The sequence below is a fragment of the Cetorhinus maximus genome, chromosome 2 (genome assembly GCF_964194155.1).
Source record: "Cetorhinus maximus chromosome 2, sCetMax3.hap1.1, whole genome shotgun sequence".
Taxonomy (NCBI): domain Eukaryota; kingdom Metazoa; phylum Chordata; class Chondrichthyes; order Lamniformes; family Cetorhinidae; genus Cetorhinus; species Cetorhinus maximus.
Genome location: NC_135880.1, coordinates 117910941 through 117928355, shown reverse-complemented (window position 1 = coordinate 117928355; position 17415 = coordinate 117910941). Strand labels below are relative to the sequence as shown.

General features: G+C 48.9%; 1 pseudogene; it reads left to right on the top strand.

Annotated features, from left to right (window-relative positions):
• Positions 1-16912: 16912 nt before the first annotated feature.
• On the top strand, positions 16913-17012 carry LOC144671982 (U6 spliceosomal RNA; annotated as a pseudogene).
• The last annotated feature ends 403 nt before the right edge of the window (positions 17013-17415 follow it).

Below are 17415 nucleotides of genomic sequence, written 5' to 3'. Positions count from 1 at the left end.
TGAGAGGGCAGATGGGGTCTCAGTTTACTGTGATAAAAGCAAGTACTGTTGAAGGGTCATTCGGACTCGAAACGTTAACTGTGGTCCTCTCCGCAGATGCTGCCAGACCTGCTGAGTTTTTCCAGGTATTTTTGTTTTTGTCTCAATTTACTGTAACTGGCTCAAAAGATAGTGGCTGGGATTTTCCGCTCCCGTTCATGGCGGCTGTCATGGTGGGCAGGAGCAAAGGATATCGCGAGAAGGCAAAAATCGGTTTTACGACGTTGTAAAGCCAGGTTGTGATTGTATGCTCCAGTCGTCAATGTTGGGCTGCAGCATATCGGGAACGTCACTTCAGTATTTTTGCAGGTCATTGTAAGGTCTCCTCGCTGGAATCATCCCCCCATGCTGGATCATCCGGGCATGATGGCATGCAATTACAACAACGTGTTTCACAACAGCATATAAGTGATGTGCACCTGGCGACCTGCACTTCGAGGTTAGTTCGCCTACCTTGTGCCGTACAGCAGCTTGTAGGAATCAGCGCCAGGCTCTGCGGGCAGCAGCACTTCACTTTCAGGAGGCAAAGTCTCTATTTACCAGACCAGCGGTAAGGCGGGGCTGGCTTCTCTAGGACTGCAGGGCTAGGGCTGTACTAGGGAAGAGGGACAAGTGCCCTCATGCAGGAGAAGGAGCTGCAGGGCTAGGGCTGTACTGGGAAGGGGGGCTATTGGCCTTACACAGGAGAAGGGGATTCAGGGCTAAAGCTGTACGAGGGAAAGGGGGCAAGTGGCCTCAGGCAGGAGAAGGGGCTGTAGGGCTAGGGCTGAACCAGGGAAGGGGGCAAGTGGCCTCACACAGGAGAAGGGGCTGCAGGATTAGGGCTGTATTGGGGGTAACAAGTGGGGAAGGTTGCATTCTGACACATGACTGGGGGGAGGGTGCAGAGTGTTGGGGGGAGGGAAGTTGAACAGTGTAAGTGGCCTTCGGATGGGGATGGGTGAGGTCCACATTGGCCACTGGCACATTCACTTCAATTTGTTCAGGGTCTAACAAACAGACATGCAGCAGAAGCGCGATGTGATCGAGGAATACAGGGGATGAATGGGGAGGTCTGTGAGGGAGCAAAACCCAAACATGAAGCTCCTTCGAGATGATGGGAGAGGTTTCCATATTCACACATGGAGGGTCCAAGCTGGCTTGGCAATGAGAATTCAGCACCAACATCTTCCAACCTGCAGCAATGGAGCAGTACAAAATTAAAATGAGGAGGAGCTCTGCTGGTGAGGGTTCTGTGGGTGGATTGAAGGGCAGCTGCATGTACTGGGTGGGGGGGCGGGTGGGGGGCTGATTACATTGGCACACAACTGAACTGTGCATTCCGAAATGAGGAGAGAGGCACAGCCGAGACATATTCGGAACCTTTCACTGACAGTGCAGGGAATCAGGAAAGTGAAGCAACGATGCCCATTCATGTGAAAGTAACCCCACAAAGTGGCACTAATCGATCTCTTTGTTTTAACCCCTTGCATGCAGTGTGGAAATTCCCCAGAGTAATAACAAACTCTATAGTAACTGGACGAATGGACAAGCTCCAGAAGCGTCTTAGAAAGTTGGCGCTGGATGGTGCACTGAAGAGAAGCCTCAGGCCCCCCTCAAATAATTTCATTTCCTGAATGGACATTTACCCTCATGTTTATTCCCAAGAGTGTAGTATTAGAGTGCAGTGAATGAGGCTCCCAGCGCCTGGGCTGAAAGCAGCACATCCAAGTGCCTGGCCAAAGCAGTGTCATAGCAGTCAGCCATTTTGCGGGGGGCACCTTGATATGCAGCCCGCACTGGCATCATTTTGGGGTGAGTACTCTCGACACGGGAACAAAGCCCTTGAACCCACAATCACTGATGGGTCATTGACAGAAAGAGGACCCTTGGAGACTAAAGCTGTCACTTGTCTCTTTCTCATTGAAGCTGCAGAGAAGAGACCATCAGGAAGATGGAGGCTGGATTTATCGTTGCCTGCAATATTGCTTACAGGCAGGAAAGAAGAAGGAGAAGATTGCGACGGAGGTGCCTAGGTTGCCAAAGGGAGGAGCAAGACCTCAAGTCTAAGGGGCAGCAGGGCCTCCTCTGGACACAAGGGATGAGGCTCACAAACACGTCATGCTTACGTAGCTCGCAAGTCCCAGGGTCTAAGGAACTCGCATGTCTTATCTGCAGATGAGCAAGAACCAGTGTCACCGATGGCTCCGCATGTCCTGGGATCTGGTGACTCACATTTGCCACATTCTCCAGGAAATGGTGCCACGGGGACTGAGAGGGCATCCACAGCCAGTGGCTATGAAAGTAACAGCTGCTTTGAATTTCTATGCCAGTGGCTCCCTCCAGGGCTCCACTGGGGACCTTTGTGGGATCTCTCAAGTGCCACACACAAATGCATTTGAAGTCACAGACGCCTTTTTTGCCAAGGCCCAAAACTACGTCAACTTTGACAGATATTAAGCAAACCAGGCTGTCAGAGCAATGGGCTTTGCTGAGATTTCCAGATTCCCACAGGTGCAGGGTGCCATCAATTGCACTCATGTGGCTCTACAACCCCCTGGCAACAGGCACTGCAATACATAAACCGGAAAGGCTGCCACTTGCTGAATGTACAGCTGCTCTGCGACCATAAGAAACTTAATATGCAGGTTTGCGCCAGATACCCAGGAAGCATCCATGACTCATACATCTCGAGTAGATCACAGGTCCTGGACATCTTCGAGGAACTACACAGGATCCAGGGCTGGCTCCTTGGTGACAATGGGTACCCGCAAAAAAGTGGCTGGTGATGCCAGTTCGGCGGCCTCAGGCTCTTGCAGAAAGAAGGTACAGTGAGGCTCATGGCACTAGCGGAGCATTGGCGGAGCACACCATAGGGATCCTAAAGATGCGATACCAATGCCTGGACAGATCTGGCGGAGCGCTCCAGTACACTCCCCAGTGGTCTCATGGATCATCGTGGCTTGCTGCATGCTACATAACCTGGCACTGCAAAGTGGGGAGGACTTGCCAGATGACAAGATGGAGGAGCTGCACATCTCCTCCAATGTGGAGGACCTTGAAGGGGAGGAGGGTGATGAGCTCGAGAAAGCTGAGGCTGCAGTGGAGGAGGCCATAGCATTGGCCAAATGAGGCAGGCGTGCATGTGAGGACCTGATAGCCACCAGATTCCACCAGGAGGATGACGAGTTGTAATGAGTACCCTATTGGACGTGCGCCTTCCATCATTGGCCAGCATGAGCACCAGTATTGCAATTCCTTTCATTTAGCCCATGCACTTCAATGTGAGTGAATAGTTCCATATCAGGCTCATATTCTCCTCAGCTTTTGAAGGATGAAGAACCTTTAGCAGCATGTATTCTTACTGAGATGAGATGCTAACTGGAGGAGGATGTCCTAGCATCAGATGTCAGATGGTGCTGCCTCCTCAAGTATATCTACAGAAACTGAACTGGACTAACTATATAAATACTGTGGCTACAAGAGCACGTTAAGAGGCTAGAAATCCTGTGGCAAGTAACTCACCTCCTGACTCCCCAAAGCCTGTCCACCATCGACAAGGCACAAGTCAGGAGTGTGATGGAATACTCCCCACTTACCTGGTTGAATGCAGCTCCAATATCACTCAAGAAGCTTGACACCGTCCAGGAATAAGCAGCCCGCTCGTTGGCACCACATCCACAAACATTCACTCTCTCCATCGCCGACACACAGTAGCAGCAGTCTGTACCATCTACAAGATGCACTGTAGAAACTCACCAAGGCTCCTTAGACAGCACCTTCCAAACCCATGACCACTACCATCTAGAAGGGCAAGGGCAGCAGATAGATGGGAACACCACCACTTGGAAATTCCCCTCCAAGCCATTCACCATCCTGACTTGGAAATATATCGCCGTTCTTTCATTGTCGCTGGGTCAAAATCCTGGAGCTCCCTCCCTAACAGCACTGTGGGTGTACCTACACCATGTGGACTGCAGCGGTTCAAGATAGCAGCTCACCACCATCTTCTCAAGGGCAATTAGGGACAGGCAATAAATGCTGGCCTAGCCTTGCAAAGCCCACATCACATGAATGAATGAACAAGCACTTGGAATTAGCATCAGTGGCCTCGGTGAGTGCTCGGGTGAGGGGTACAGCGCTGTATCCCTAGTTTGTGATGAGAGCCTTGTCCCCGCAAGACACACAACTGCAGGGCGAGAGATGCACAAGGTTGGACATTCGAGCGCCAGGACTATAATGTGGCTAAGAGGGGCCGAGCTTCATCACCTTGAGGTGGCAGGGTGCCCCTACTTATTGGTGAGCTTAGCAAATGTACTCTCTGAAAGTCAAAAACGCAGTTGGCTGACAGCACACGAGCTCTGAGTATGGGCTCATAACATGAAAACCCTGCTGAAAGACAGAGAGCACATGGGTTTGCACAACATATGACACTTCTCCATGCGTGAACACATGTTTCCTTGTACACTGCACCTTCACCTTTCAAGAATGCAGACAAGATAGGAGGTCATCTCTTCTGTAACCTTACACAGCCAAGAAAAAACATGACATGACCCTGTGAACGAGGTTCCTTCCACAAGCACACTTAACATTAAGTTTGAGATATCACTGACATTGAGAATGATGCGCAAAAGAGACACACACACTGTGGTGATAAGGAAGCACACTAAGTAGACAAGAGGCCCATGATAACGACATGTGCAATAAGTGGGGAGAGGGACCATGGTATCACACGCGATTGACAACAACACAGCTCATCATAAAAAGATGTGAAATGGCTGCAATTCTATTTACATTTGTGCACATTGCATATATGTTGTGAACACCTGCAACACCTCTGTGCTCCTAAATCTTTTTAACATTCCTAACCCTACCGCTATGTCCTGGTGCTTTCCCGACATCCACTGTGGAGGAGGAGGCAGCCTGCTGACTGCTGCACCCTATTGACTGTGTCCTCTGGAAGGCTGAGGCCTGGAGGGCCGTGGCCTGCTTTGGGTGTCCTGCTGTGGGGAAGGTGCACCCTTCTTGGCCTGTGGAGCTAGGGGTGATGGTATCACAGGAAAAAGGGATTTGGATCGGCCAGAGAGTCTCGGAGTCACCTGGCTGGATGGCGCAGGGATATGCAGCTGCTGGTCCTGCTCCCTATGGCTCCTGCAGCAGTGTAGGACTGATATCCTGAACCCAGGTCTTCACAGCGGCCACCAACCTACCACTGTTGATCTCGGTGCATTGGAATGCCGGCGCTATCACCTCAGACTGAAGCCGGACAGACTCCTCCATCATACGTTGTAATCTGAGGAATGCAACTGACATCCCTCCTAATGTTCCCTCGACTGTCGCTGCATCTCCAGCAACTGATTTAGGACCGAGTCCTGAGGCTCTTCATCTGACTCAGAATCAGCAGAATCACAGCCTCCAGCAGTTCTCTGAGTGCCAGCGACCTCGGATGCCACTGCCTCTGCCTGCTGCAGACCAGATGGTGCACTGCGCTCACCAGGTTGTGACCCCGAGCCTGCTCTAGAACAAGTTCCCACCGAGGTGTGTGTCTCTGAGCTGGTGGAGGGTGTGGGTGAGCGGTGTGACAGGTCTTCTATTGTGCTTTCCTCTGGTTCCTCATCCAAGGTGTCCTTGGGGCTAGAGATGAGGTTTGAGGATGCCTTCGGCAGCTTACCAGAGGTGCCTATGAGAGAAAGGAGAGATAATTAGTGCATAGCCAGTAACTCTAAAACAGGACATAACACTCACAGTATGGTTGCCTGAGGAATGAGCTGGTGAGGATCTTCACTTGTGTGTGTGCTACCAACCTCACCGTTGGGATAGGCACGATCGATATCTTCTCCAGCCAGCTCTATGGCTCTATTCTCGAACTCTGTGAGGACCTTGATGTCGGGAACTCCACCCCCAGTCTGGGACCACTCCCTTTAATTGAGCACGAGCTTGTCCTGCATAAAGACAGATAGAGAGAGTGTGAGCAAGACGCATGTCAGGGCAGATGAGCAGGAGGCCTGGCATGTGTGGGTGGTGAGGGGAGCCATGGACAGGATGAGGACACAATCTCCAGAGCCCAGATGAAGATGTGAGGGTGTGCGTGAGAGAGTGAGTGTTGATGTCCCTTGAGCTGGCAGTGAGTTAGATGCCAGAGAATGTGTAGTGGGCTTGTGAGTGTGTGAGTTGAGAGCGATGAGATGGTTGACTTATCCTAGTGGAATGGATGAGATCATTCACCCTCTTCCTGCATTGGGTGGCTGACCTCTTTTGGACCGCGTTGGCACTGACCACCACTGCCACTGCCACCCAAGCCGGATTGGTCATCTTGCTGGGCCTCCTGCAGCCAGAGTGGGGGTAGAGGACATGGCAGCGGGCCTCCACTGTGTCCAGCAGGCGTTCCAGTGAGGTGCCACTGAATTTGGGAGCTGTCGCCTACTTGAATTTCAGGGCCACATCTTCAGTGGATCAGTCCTGGGCTGTAGATATTGAGAAGGCTGTGCATGGCCGCACATTAAACATGGTGCCCGGAGTGTGGAAGCGATGAAGTGACGAGCTGACAATGGGGCGGGCAAATCAGGGGCCGCCCACCAGAGACCCAGCGTGTTTCCCGTCTGCGCATAATTAATGAGATGGGGAGCGGACAATACGGCATGAAATCTCGCCATTCTGGCCTGCGGATAGATGGCCGTTTTTCACGCCCGCTCCACACTTCGTGCAATGGGGGAGGGGTGGGGGAATCCCTCCCAGTGCCCCTGACAGTGCAGCGCTCCCTCAGCACTGGATCAAAGTGTTAACCTAAACTATAGGCTAACTCTTTGCAGTGGGACTTGAACCTGTGATTCAAAAGTGAGAGTGTTACCACTGAGCCAATGATGACATTTTGGGATAGGCACTGCTGTTAGCAAGTTCCCCTGCACAGGAGGAGACCGCGCCCAATTCATGCTGCAAGTAAGACCTCAAAGTTGTTCCTTTCAATAATTTCAATAAATTAAGTGGGCTTCCAGTGCCACTTATGCTGTTCATTGGCAACTTTAATTGTTGACTCCTCCAAAACTGTACAGGAGTGAGTGACCTGATGAAATACCAAGTGCATAACAAACTAACTGACTGATCTTGCTGACCTACCAGAAGCATTTTGAAAGGAACCAGAGGAATATAATTTAGAGCCGCAGTGACCTTCACTTTACAAGAAATGCAATGCATGCCTTGGTGCCTATTTCTTCCCACATTTATCCCTATCCTATTTCTCACTCTAAAAGGTGGCACAAACGAGTGAATGTCTCCATACTGTAACACAGCCCCCTTAACACCTCTGTGAGGTTCAGGTATGATGTTCTATTCTTGAAACCCCACAGGCTGTAAAAACTTGACCCAAAACCCCACTATAGAAACCAACAAAGGATGAATCAGAGTCTTTAATGGAGATGTATTAATTTTCGTGTCTGAAAGCTGCTTGCCAATTGTGTTTGCTGCAGGCAGTGGCTGAGAACATCTATCAAGCAACCAAACCACTATGTCATTGTGTGCCCTTCCAGCATGGAGTGGCAGCTGCTGAATTTTGTGGTGACTGTTTTATACCCAGAAAAATCTTTGCAACATGGCATAACTTCTGCCCCCTTATGTGTTGATTGCCAAGGGATTTATGCCAAGCAAAAAATCACTGAAACTGCAAAAACAAAAATTTAGTTTTTGCAGTTCTATTGTGCTGTTACACGATCCAATATGGAAATATGTTTGATAACTGAAGCCATGAAGAAGCTGGGATTTGGACAGGAGAATGAATCTTTATTGGGGCAGCTTCTCTAAAACTATTTGTGCGCAGAAGATCAAAGATACATCTGCTGAGCCTCAGGAAGAACTATCACTTAGAAGATCCTCAGAAGGCTTATGCCACCAGCCACAGTAGAACAGGATGCTTCATGCAAGCAGCTGAGTGTAGAAGTTGAACATTCCCCTGAGGATTGAGTCTTTAATAAATATTATTGCCAAGTATTTTAGGAAATTCATGAAAGTCAGTTCTTGTTTATGAATCCATTTTAAATGTTTACATTGTTTCCAGAATGGATAATTGTCCATTGAGCCAAGCAATCAAGCATCTCTTTGGCAGGGGCAGTAGCCAGGGTGGGGGTGGGGATTGACAAACATGCATCTTTGTTTCTGCATTATTTTCTATTGTGTGCTACTTTGAATCTAGCCACCTGTTTCAAATCATTAGTTTATTTTCAAAAGTCCCAGCATTCCAGACCTCTTTGGAAACTTTATTCAGTGTAATTGCCCAGTCTTTTTCAATGGATGTCTGTTGTAGGCTTTGTCATTCTGTTTCCAGTCGATCCGTTATGCAATTTCATATGTTGCTTCACTAGAACAGCCAAATCAGCCTCAGTGAAACATGTCTGTCTTGTGCCTTTCCTTTCATAACTAGCAGGGAACTTAGACATAAGGAGTATTGACATAAACCAAAACAACTTGTTTCTGATTCCAGAAGCTGTGAATTGAAATTATTTCAACTAGCTTTACTTTGGCTCAATTTATTGCCATAAAGATAAATTATGAAGCAGTTGATTTAAATACTCGCCATTCGTAGCTTTGGGCAAAGTTAGCTTCCAGTTATCGCTAGAAATGCATTCAACAACAACTTGCAATTATATAGCACCTTTAATGTAGCAAAGTTCTTAGATTGCAAAAAGATCCAGAAAAGCTCCTATTCCATTGAACTAATTATTTATTTCCCAAAATTACTCCGGCTGGATACAGCTCTGTGTAAGGAGCATAAATTTGTGAAACACACTTTTCCTAATGTCTTTCCCTAATAATAAAACCTCAGAGCCTCCTTTCTTATTCCTGCCATCACCACATTTGTTAACTGAAAACTAATTTTTCGAGACTGACGTGGTCACGTCACAGTGTATAAGTTAAAAGCAAATAAAATCAGTTGACTTAGAAAGACAGAAATATCCCAGACTCACTCTTTGCTCTGCTCTGCAGCCCTTTATGAACTATTCACTTGAGCATAGTACAGCATATAAACATTCATAAGTGAAGAATGGCCTTTGGGGATACTTTCATATAAAGTACTCCTCGATTTGTACAATTAAAAACCGCATCCTACGTTTGCCACCTGATACCATGGATTTCACAATTCACTGGCCTACAAACTGGTTTGTACCAGCCTGCCCGGGCGATCTGGACACATCGAATGATCTGTGAGTCACAGCTGAAAGGCTGAGGTACCCGACATTGCAGGCGGAATTTAATGAAGACACTGAGAGCAGGAAATGTGGCAGGAGGACCAAGTTCATCAGACAGGAGCTGAAACGTCAAAACCACGACAGCGGCTTCAGAATGAAAAGTTAAGTCAGCAGCTTGGCCATGGCGGGTTGTGCCTCACATCATCCCATAGTGGGTTCCTACTTGTAATACATTTTCATTCCATGAATACTCATTATATTCAATTTTAAAAAAATACTAATTCCTACAAGATCAAGTCAGTGGCACACAGAATCCCAGTTCATGCCCGTTTAAAGGTGGCATACACCAATTGGCTTTGTACAGTTGCGTCTGAGGTCAGCAGTTTTCTCTGTTGAATTCTGTGGCACAAGTGAGGAGAGCAGGAGAGCTTGGATGGAGGGTCAGGACCGGCAAGGGCGAGTTAGGGGTGAAGGGGGGGGCGGATTGGGGGGGGTGGCGTTGGAGGGTTCGGGCCTTAATGGCAAATTCCATCCAATGCCTCAAGCCTCACTTACATCAGACCATGGAGCAGCAGACACATGGGAGTAGTCAGCAACCCACACGTCTCCAATTAACAGCTTGTAGGACTCATTGTGGAGCTTGTTAAGACCCTAAACAGCAAAAGTTTGGGGAATTTTTAATTTGTGAAGCATGGGAAAAATGGAGGGTCTGGGACATGTTAGGGTCCAGCCATTGGAACACAGTAAGGAGCCATGAGTGCTAATGAATACATTGTTCAACTGTTGTATAAAACTTTTGAACTCAGATGCTCATGCAGTGGCACAGTTAGTTACTCTTCTTAACCTAAAGGAAATTGTCACCTAGAATTCAACATTTTAGACCAAGACTCATGAGATACATTTCATTTACTGAGTACATTCAAGGGAAGTACCAGATGACAGCAGATGCATTCTCAAGATTGCCAGTGGAAGGCATCAAACTGGAAGATTTAAATTTTATTGAGGAAATGGAAGCATATCCTTCACTCATTACCAACACTTAACAGCCACCAAGAAGAACATAAGAAATAGAAACAGGACTAGACCATTTGACCTCTCAAGCCTGCTCTGCCATTCAATAAGATCATGTCTGATCCTCTTGTGTTTCGATTTCCACATTCCTATCTACCCCCAATAACCTTTGATCCCGTTGACTAACAAGAATCTATCTAATTCTGCCTTACAAAATATTCAATGACCCCACCTCCACCACCTTCTGAGACAGAGAGTTCCAGTAACACAATTCTCTGAGAAAAAAATTCTCCTCATCTCTGTCCTAAAAGAGATTACAAGAATTTAAGCAAGCACAACAACAGGATGACGAGTGCAACAAAATAAATGAGTATCAGAATAGATGGCTGGAGTATAAGACCATAAGACATAGGAGCAGAAATTAGGCCATTCGGCCCATCGAGTCTGCTCCGCCATTTAATCATGGCTGATAAGTTTCTCAACCCCATTCTCCTGCCTTCTCCCCGTAACCTTTGATCCCCTTACCAATCAAGAACCTATCTATCTCGGTCTTAAATACACCTATGGTCCTAACAACCCAATACTTCACCAATACTTCCAGCAGAGAAAACATCTCACAACCATTGATAATTTCTTAGGGCGCAAATTTCCGTGCCCACTAGTGTCGGGTGTGTTCGGCGGCATGGACAAACAATATGGCAGGAAGGACAAAAATCAGTTTCATGATGTCGTGAAACCAGTTTGCAATCATCCGCTCTGCCCATGAAAGGCAGGCCACGTTTCCCACCACTGCATGTCAGGAAATTCATTGTAATACATCCGCATATCATCATAAGCCCAGTTTACAGGAATCAGTCCAAGTTTGATCATCTGAGCACCTCGGCATGATTGCACGCCAATGTGTTTCACAACAGCATATATAAGGCGTGTACCTGGGTGAGCTGCACTTTGAGGGGAACCCGGAGGTGAGTGCACAGTAACGTTCTGCAGCGCTCGCGAGGGTTGCCTGTTGGACCTCAAGGTTGAGGTGCTGCCCGTTCAGGCGAGGGGACAGGAAAGTTGCATTTTCCCAGCTGGCTGACAGTGTGGTGCTGGGATAAGGGCTGCGCTGCAGTTGAGGTAAGTTGTTGAGGGGCAAAGGCTGCACTGCAGTTAAGGCGCGTTGCGGGGCAAAGGCTGCACAGCGGTTGATGGTGGTACACAAGCATGTGCAGGGGGGTGAGGGGAGGGAAGCGGCCATGCATTAGGGAAACCTTGTATAAAGAGACCATTCTTCTGCAGCTGAGGCAGTTCCAGGCGTAGCCACATTGTGTCACTTGAGTGGACAGATAATCTAGAAACTCAACTCCAAGCATGTCAGAGGAATGAAAGTGCCACCATATGCTCACAGCTTTTCACCCCTCGGGCACAGGCTGCAAACTAATGAGCATTGTGGACTGCAGAACAGTTGGACGACTGGGCACGTTGTATAATCTCCTCGCTAAAGCTGGCCATGGAGCAGTCACTGGGGGAGGGGCTCACAGCCCCTTGCAATGTCTTCATTCCGGTTTGGACCCATCTCTGCCACGGTTCAAGCTAACAGCACAGCCTTGCAGTGCAGGTGAGGAGAATGCCTGCGCCTGAGCTGAGAGCACAGCAGGCAGTCCAGTGGGCAAAGCTGCTGCCAAATGGTCAGGTGGAGTGGGGCAGAGGTGGGTGGGGTTTCGGGCAGTCAGTGCACTAAACTCTGGCCATCCAAGTGTGGCCAACACTTTTTGGATGTTTTAAGGGGCCTTCAGACTTAACCAAGAGAGGTTCTTAGTACATCCATGCTAACCCACGAGTCCCTCTCTTTCAACCTGCAGGAGTACAACATCAGGAACATGGAGCCTGGTGAACTAATTGTATGCCTCATGGCTTACAGGAAGCGGAGATGAATGAGGAAAGAGTGACAGAGGCATCTGGCTGGGCAGAGGGAGGAGCAGCACCCTCTGGAAAAAGTGAGGGCTAGGGTTCCCACACACGCTGCTGAAGCCACAGTGAGCCCCTGCTGGTCAGTGCCTAGCTAGACCAAATGTCTATAGACCATGTTTGTCATTCCTGCAGGTGACTGAGAACCAGTATCACTGAAGACTGCGCATATCTAGGGAACTTGCCGGTCACATCTACCACCTGCTGCAGGATTTGGCGCCATGGGGACATGGAGGGCATCCACTGCCAGTGGCTGTGAAAGTGACCATGGCACTCAATTTTTATGCCAGTGGCTCCTTTCTGGGCTCCACAGATGACCTCTGTGGGATATTGTAAACTTCCACACATAAATACATAAGGAGGTCACAGACTCCATCTTTGCAAAGGCACAGAACTTTGTGCATTTTGCCCAGGTTCAGGAAAGCTAGGATGCAAGAGCGCTGGAATTTGCCCAGATCTTAGGTTTCCCACAGGTGTAGGGTGCACTTGGAATGTCGTGGCAACAAGCAGTCAACTACATCAGCCGCAAGAGCTTCCACTCGCTGAATGTTCAGCTGGTGTACAACTACTCCAGATGCTTTGCAGCGAGTAGACTGCATAGCATCAAGGTGGAGGGAGCCACTACATCACTAAGAAGCATCTTCGTAACACATGGCAACCCGGATGTTGTGGTGTCAGGCAATGGTGCTCAGTTTGCTAATGAGCTGTTCCATAACGTTGCGCAGGAATGTGGTTTCATGCAAGGGACTAGTTCGCCTAGATATCCTCGGTCAAATGAATGAGCAGACAAAGGAGTTCAAACAATAAAGGAACTGATGAAAAAGAACAAAGATATTAACTTAGCCCTTCTTAACTACAGAACCTCACTGCTACAAAATAGGTCCTCACCATTAGAAAGCGGCTGTGAATACAACTTTCACCTCTACAACAAACACTACAACCTAACATTACCCCGCATGATCATGAGAAAGTTAGGATGTGTGAAGAGCAACAAAGAGACAGTCAAACTCATAATTTCAATTTAAGGCACAGAGCACAAGACTTGAAAGAGTTTCAACCCAGGGAGAGAGGCTGGATGTGAGGTCAACGGAAAGAAGGCATTGTAATCGAAAGGGCTCCACAGCTGAGATCTTATAGAGTTGAGGCGGAGTAGGGAAATATCAGGAGGAACCAAAGAGCCTAGATTTCATTGGGAAGGAAACCAATGGAACCTTGGGCAGACTATTTTGATCCTGATGGAGAAAGAAACCAGGGAACAAGTAGAAGCTCTACAACCACCCAGGTGGAAGACACTCCTATTGAATGACAAGAGAATGCAGTTTTTCCTCAACCTCAAACTAAAATCAGGACCAGATCAGGGAGATTGGTCAAGGCACCACAGAGACTAACCCTGTGAAGTCTGAGACTTTGAGGGGAGATATAGGAGTATGTATATAGTTGGGATAAAGACTTTGAGCAAGATGTAGAGTAAAGGGTTAACATCAGGAGCACCTGATACTGATGTAACTAATGATGTAACTATGATGCAACGTCACACCAAAGTAACCTGATACAGATGCATCTGTCCATGACAGTATCGGCATGAGTGACCACTGCACAGTCATTGTGGAGACAAGGTACCGTCTTCACATCGAGGATACCGTCCGTCCTGTTGTGTGGCACTACCATCGTGCTAAATTGGATAGATTTTGAAAAGGTCTAGCAACTCAAAACTGAGTATCCATGAGGCACTGTGGACCATCAGCAGCAGCAGAGTTGTATAAAAACACAATGGGAGGAATTGTCTGCTCCTGTTGGCATCAGGCATCATGGCAGGCTGGGCAGGGAGACAACATGGTGAGAAGGCCAAAATCGGTTTCACGCCATTGTGAAACCAGTTTGCGATTGTCCGCTCCACTCATCAATGGTGGGCCACGTCTCCCGCCACCACACGTTGGGAACCTAATTTCAGTATTTTAGCATCTAATTATAAGTCGAGCTTGCCAAAATCATTCCCCCACATCAAATTTACCTCTCACGTCAGTATGACCTCAGAATGGCGTGTTTCATGACTGCCTGTAAAAGGCGTACACCTGGCAACCTGAACTTCGAGTTGAACTCGGAGATGAGAACACGCAACCTTGCACAGTGCTCATGAGCATTGTGTATGCCATCAAGGAAGAGGCACCACACATTCATGGGGAGGACATAGGCGAGTGGCTTTTTCCCAGTTGGCCGTCAGCGCGATTCCGGAGCAAGGGCTCCAGTGTGGGTTAGGCCGGGGATTGTGTGGGGAGCAAGGCAGCACAGACTGAAGGAAGTACACAAGTACATGTTGTGGGAGGGGGCAGTGGGGGAGGGGTGAGTGAGGGAAGCAGCCATGCACTTGGAAAAGCTTGCCAAAAAAGTAAGCAATCTTCTGCAGCTGAGACTGTTCAGCTGCAGCTGCTTGACATGCTTAGAATTGGGCCTCTGAGGTTTTTCTGCCCACTAAAGTAACACAAAAGCATGAAAATGTCACCAAATGCTCCAGAACTTTCACTCCTCAGACTCAGGCTGCAAATTAATGTGCGTTTTAGAGGGGAGCAGAGCAATCGGCCGACTGGGCAAGTAATACAATCCTTGCGAAAGGCGGCCATGGCACAGTCACTAGTGGAGGTACTCACAGCCCCTTGCAAAGTCTTTATTAAGGTTTGGACCAGTATCCATTATGTTTCTAGCTAACAGTGTAGCCTTACAGTGTGAGTTAGGTTACCTGCGCCTGAGCTGAGAGCATAGCTTGCAGTCCACTGGCCGAAGCTGCAGCCAATTGGTCAAGTGGAGTGAGGTGGAGGTGGGTGGGGTTCGGACAGCCAGTGAGCGTTCTACACACTGGCCATCCAAGTGGTAACCAGCACGCTCCTGCATGTGTAAAGGGGCCTTCAGACTTAACCAAGAGATGTTCTTATGACACATAACCCACGCGTCTCTCTCTTTGATCCTGCAGGAGGAGAACATCAGGATCATGGAGCCTGGTGATTTAGCAATATGCCTCATGGCTTACAGAGAACAGAGAAGAAAAGAAGAGGTGTCTGGCTCAAAGTGAGGAGCACCTCCCTTAAGATGAAGAGGCGGCAGGGCTTGCTGCGCACCCAGCTGAAGGTCCACAGACAGCTGTTGCTCGTAGGCTCTTCACTAGACCCAGGGTCTATAGACAGCCCTTCTCCTTACTGCAGATGACTGAAAGCCAGTGTCACCGAAGACTACACATATCTAGGGAATGGTCAGTCACATATGCCACCTGCCGCTGGTTTTGGCTCCACGGGGACATGGAGGCCATTCATTGCCAGTGGCCATGAAAGTGACTGTGGCACTCACTTTTTATGCCAGTGGCTCCTTCCAGGGCTCCAGAGGTGACCTGTGTGGGATCTCACAAAGCTCCACCCACAAGTGTACCCAGGAGGTCATAGGTACCAGCTTCACAAAGGCACAGAACTTTGTGCATTTCGCCTGGGATCAGAAAAGCCCAGTGCTCTTGCTCCCTGGATTTGCGTAGATCTATGGTTTTCAACAGGTGCAGGGTGCCATTGACTGCACTCATGTGGTGCTTAGATCTCCGTGGCAACAAGCAGTCAACTAAGTCAACCACAAGGGCCTACACTCGCTGAATGTTCAGCTGGTGTGTGACCACTGCAAACACATCCTGCAGGTCTGAGCACGGTTCTCAGGGAGTGTCCACGACTCCTACACTCTCAGAAGGTCTCAGATTCCTGACATCTTCCAGGGTCCAGAGACATTGTAGGGTTTGCTTCTTGGGGACAAAGGCTACCAACAGAGGATGTGGCTGATGACACTCGTGCAGCACCCTCAGACTTCAGCAGAGTGACGGTATAATGATGCTCATGCCGTGATGCGGACTTTGGTGGAGCAAACGATAGGCATTTAGAAAATGAGGTTCTGGTGCCTCAACAGGTCTGATGGAGCACTGCAATAGTCTCCAAAGGGTGTTGCACGTTATTGTCGCTTGCTGCGCGTTCCACAACCTGGCGCTGCAAGAAGGGAGCAGACTTGGCTGAGGAAGAGATAGAAGAGCTGCACATCTTCTCCGATGAGGAGGACATTGAAGGCGATGATGATGAAGCCCTCGAAGGCGGGGATGCCAGCGATGAGGCCATCTCACTGGCCAGATGAGGCAGGCGCACTCAGGAGGCCCTCATAGCCACATATTTAGTGGAGGATGATGATGAGATGTAGTGAGGGCACTCTATAGATTTTCACATTGCCTCTGTGAATGTCTGATTCCTGTCTGGCTGAGGGCAGCTCGCTTGCGCTCTGCGATCAGGGTCATATCATGGAGATGCAGTCGTGAAAATTTAAATACACCTGATCCTTTGTCAGCCTTCAGCACCTGACCCCTTCAGGAGCACAGCATCATCGATCACAGATGCTGAAGAGATGGGAACCAGCCCCACCTTAAAGGTGCTGAGAGTATACAGATAGGGTGACAGAACTCTGTGACACCTGTCCACGACATTCTGGCAGCAATGACAAATACCACCTAGGTGCAAGATCACGAATGTGTCCAGTGAGTGTGAGGCTGGACCATCACTTTGGTCTGAAGGTTACGCGCTGCACAGGGAAGAGGCCCTGGACTGAGACACCTGACTTTATCTTGTGCAGAAAGGTTTCACATCTGAGTGACATGAACACTGCTCATCAGAACAAGGAGCCATTGGCAGAGAGACATTCTTGGGAGTTTATTTCCAATAGTTAACATTACTTACAAGTGATTAACACCTGTGCCTAGGCACATATACTAAAATTGGAACGATACAGAGAAGATTAGCATGGCCCCTGCGCAAGGATGACACGCAAATTCATGAAGCGTTTCATTCTCCTTAACTAATTGGTTGACTCCGAAAGAGTTAATTCTCCTTAACTGTCCTAACCCTGCCACTACATCTTGGTGCCCCCCAGACATCCACAGCAGAGGTGGAGGCAGCCTGCTGACTGCTGTGATGACCTTAGCCGGCAGCCTCTGGAGGGCCGGGAACTGGAGGGCCCTGGCCTGCTTCAGATGTCCTGCTTTGGGTCGGTTTCACCATCCTCAGCCTGTGGAGCTAAGGGAGTCACAGGAAAAGGGGATTTGGATCAGCTGGACATTCCCGCAGTCACCTGGGTGGATGGCCCTGAGATGTCGAGCTGCTGGTCCTCCTCCCTATGGGTGCCCAATGGCCCGTGGCTGACTCCTTGAGGAGCAGGGGAAGCTAGAGTGAGATCGCGCTGTCCCGCACCCCTCTCG